Source organism: Amphimedon queenslandica, unplaced genomic scaffold (genome assembly GCF_000090795.2).
Source record: "Amphimedon queenslandica unplaced genomic scaffold, v1.1 AMPQUscaffold_13464, whole genome shotgun sequence".
Classification (NCBI taxonomy): domain Eukaryota; kingdom Metazoa; phylum Porifera; class Demospongiae; order Haplosclerida; family Niphatidae; genus Amphimedon; species Amphimedon queenslandica.
Window position 1 is genome coordinate 290,663 of NW_003546300.1, and position 3,807 is coordinate 294,469.

The 3,807-nt window shown below is 34.0% G+C and overlaps 1 long non-coding RNA gene across 1 annotated transcript; it reads right to left on the minus strand.

Moving 5' to 3' along the window:
- Positions 1-3,310: 3,310 nt before the first annotated feature.
- LOC109581073 (uncharacterized) lies at positions 3,311-3,801 on the minus strand. Its single transcript, XR_002184489.1, has 3 exons — positions 3,702-3,801; positions 3,589-3,650; positions 3,311-3,345 (listed from the first exon to the last, which is right to left on the minus strand). It is a non-coding gene; the product is annotated as an uncharacterized LOC109581073 (long non-coding RNA).
- Between the last annotated feature and the right edge of the window lie 6 nt (positions 3,802-3,807).

The following is a 3,807-nucleotide window of genomic DNA, read 5'->3' on the forward strand; positions in this document are numbered from 1 at the left end:
TGAAACCAAAGAAAGCATTTCATTGACTCTACTCGAATAAAAGGTACTTTCAAATCACAAGCGCATTTCAGATCAAAATGAATAATAGCCTTAATTCTTTCATACTCAGCACAATCAATTCCAGGACAAAACTTATGAGTCAGAGAATCTGATGCATATTTGTTACACAAAACCAACAATTCATTTTCTGGACAAAAGGAATCTAGTTCACCACACTCAACTTCTCTAAGCAATACATGTACTACATGCTGTTCTCCTTTGACTAAGATTCTGACTCTAGATGTTGCCCCAACTGGAGGATGATTGTAGAGCTTCTTATGTGTCAAAACTATACAGCACTGGTCCTCAAAGATGCACTCACTGATGTTGAATCCCTTCAAGTTACTATAAAGTTGCTGAACAAGATAAGTGGTTTTGAAATGGCTGGAATAATCTGGTTCTGGTATACTCGGGAGTGAAGTTCCTTCAGCCATTTTTTCTTTACTCACGTGATTCACATTAATTAAGGGCCACACCCACCGACCCAGTATAGGAATGAGACTGCATGAAATTAGCACTTATAGCGTGCAAGTTAGGTTGACGGAATTATCCAAAAACATATCAGAAAGTTCTACGCGGACATATCACTAGCACTACAGTGCAGTTAAACACTCTCCCTCCCTGTTATGTACTCTTGGTGATATTGATTCCTAATATAACTTCCTGGTGCATAGGTCAACAGTACACATGGAAAACTAATGCCATTTTAGGACATTGGATATATCAACATCATTTTATTGGATCATTTGGCATATAATCATTGAAAAACTTGGATGAGTATTGAATTTCACTAGCCATATCTTGAACTAGTGAGTCAAGTTGCAAATGATAACTGAGTAACTGGTAAAGTAGTTAGCTGTGTGTTTTAATGCATTGACCTTACAGGAGTGTCTCGTCCGTGGCTAGCACCAGTCACTTTTCACTTTTTGTACAAAAGTTCTACTTAGCTGTTAAAAGACTCCATAAAACCACAGACATCACTTGCATTTAATCCACAGCCTCGATTTATCCCAGTAAGTTCATTGGAGTAAGGTAGATAAAGTATTAACATGCATCGCTACACACTTAAAACTTAGGTGTGATTTACACACTAAATAAAGTGTATTTCGGTTGTCCTGTGGCACACTCCTAATTAGGTGTTATAACCACTCTCCACTCTTCTAAGTGTAATAAATAAAAAAATTTCTATAAATAAGAAAAAGTAGGGTTGTCAAAAAATAAAAGAAACAAGGGGGTTGAGTTCAATCATAATAATAATTATTAATTCAATTAATAATAATAAAAGTTAATTAATAAAAAATAATTATTCTAAAAAATAATACATAAATTTCAACCCTACTTTGCAGAATATGCTAATATTCAGACTACAATATAAATTAATGAATTTAAATTATTTATGCCTCTGTACTTAGTGATTGCCTTAATACATTGCTATGAGTATGATGTAAATTAAGTATTCTGATAAATAAAAATCAGAATTTTTACCTAGCATTGATTGAATAAATTACTGTCATCACAAGTGAAAATTCTAAACTACGGATGATTAGTTTGCTATTGCATTCTTTAATTTTTGTGATGCATTATCATAAAAATTAATAAAATTAAAATATTAATGTATACTTGTTAGTTTGATTTTAAAAGTAAAAGCATGGATGCATGTCTTTTATATATATACATTTTTAAAATTTTGATCTGATTATGTTACATTGTTAGGAATTGTCAGTAGGGCCAACTCGCACACTTGCGTAGGCTGGAACTAAGCAGTTGGGTTGTCATTCTTTCATTAAACTTTGTCATGTTATAGGAATCAGTAATCCTTCATTAAATGCTGCAAAGTAGGGTTGAAATTTATGTATTATTTTTTAGAATAATTATTTTTTATTAATTAACATTTTATTATTAATTGAATTAATAATTATTATTATGATTGAACTCAACCCCCTTGTTTCTTTTATTTTTTGACAACCCTACTTTTTCTTATTTATAGAAATTTTTTTATTTACTTGTTTCCATACTTTTTATTCAATTTGTTAATTATTGTAATATTTATATCAGTATTATGTTTATTGATATTAATTAACTAGGTTTAAAAATCCATTACAGAATATTTAATAAAACTTCTGCAAGATATTAATTTTTGGCTACTTGTGCATACACAAAATAAACATACCACATCTAGAAACTTGAAAATTTGAAATAATAATGAAATTCATAGCTAATAACTAATTATTTATGTGACGTAATATCCTGTTTTGGTTAATAATCTTTAATAACCATGCCTGATTTCCCGCTCAACTGCACTTTGTCAAGTTTGTCACTGAGCAGTACAGTCCTTACTTTAAAGTTTAGACCTTAGTCAATTTGCAATCAGGCATCAGACTACTTTTCAATATTTGTTATTCGTACTTTGCAAGCGAAAAGTCAGTTCATCCAACCTCTAGCTTATACACTATATATACTTGTATGTATCTTTTTCATAGTATGAGTAGGTCACCAAGCCCAGATCCGGATAGGAGAGAGGAAGATCCCATTCTGCCTCCTGGAGGAGATCCGGCAATCCCTCCTGGAGGAGCTCCAGTAATCCCTCCTGGAGGAGCTCCGGCAATCCCTCCTGCAGGGGCTCCAGCAATCCCTCCTGGAGGAGCTCCGGCAATCCCTCCTGGAGGGGCTCCGGCAATCCCTCCTGGAGGGGCTCCGCCAGTCCCTCTTGGAGGTGCACCCGCAGTCCCTCCTGGAGGGGCTCCAGCAGTCCCTCCTGCAGGTGCACCTGTAGTCCCTCCTGCAGGGGCTCCAGCAGTCCCTCCTGCCCCAGCACTGCCTTTGCTGCACCAGCAAAGGCAGCTCATTATTGCCCAATTGAGGGCTGTCAATAGACAAATTGTAAGTCTTTACTATGATGTACTAAATTATATTCCATGATAGTATCTCAATCTACCAAGAAGACCTGGCAGGGGCAGGGGTAGGGGAAGGAGGCCAAGACCCCAAGTTGGAACAAAAAATTATAACTTTTATTAACTACATGTATCATAACTTTATTATAATAATAGATGTAGACATGATAATAAAATAATCAAAATGTCAATAAAAAATGCACCAGCGTTAAGCCAAGATTAAAATACATTAGCAATGCACAGTGTTTGACAAGACAAAAATGCTCCAATGCTTTAGTTTCTATTAATATTCCTAGAAGAAAAATACACATTATTATCATAATGCATGATTTAAGAAATAAATAATACCTAAGTAGCCATTAACGTGGACATATTGATTGCGTACATGAACATGCACAGTGTTGTCATTCATAATCTACAAAAAAATAAAGACAAACATCTTTTAATTTGCTTACTAATTCTATACTGAATTAAGATTTTTTATGAGACTTGCATTGAGCAAATTCATATAAATATAAAACACATGAATACTTTCCAATGTGCAAACAATTGTTGTTTGTTAATGAGAACATGCATGCACATAATATTATTATAATAAACTAACAATCATCAACGAAAGATACGCTGGCAAACAATAACTTATAGTGAGAGTACTTACTGTGGCCATGCTTATAATGACATACCCATCAAACGAATATAGATGTAACCTTGAATCATACCCTATAACAAAATACATAAGATACTTTGGAATCTCACAATATTTAATCTTACTACATATTCCATTCCTTAGACTACAGTAATGTAAAACCTATGCAGGCACCTCCTGCAGTGTGATAAAAGTACTCATCAAGGACCTACAATAAAACATTAAGTTCCA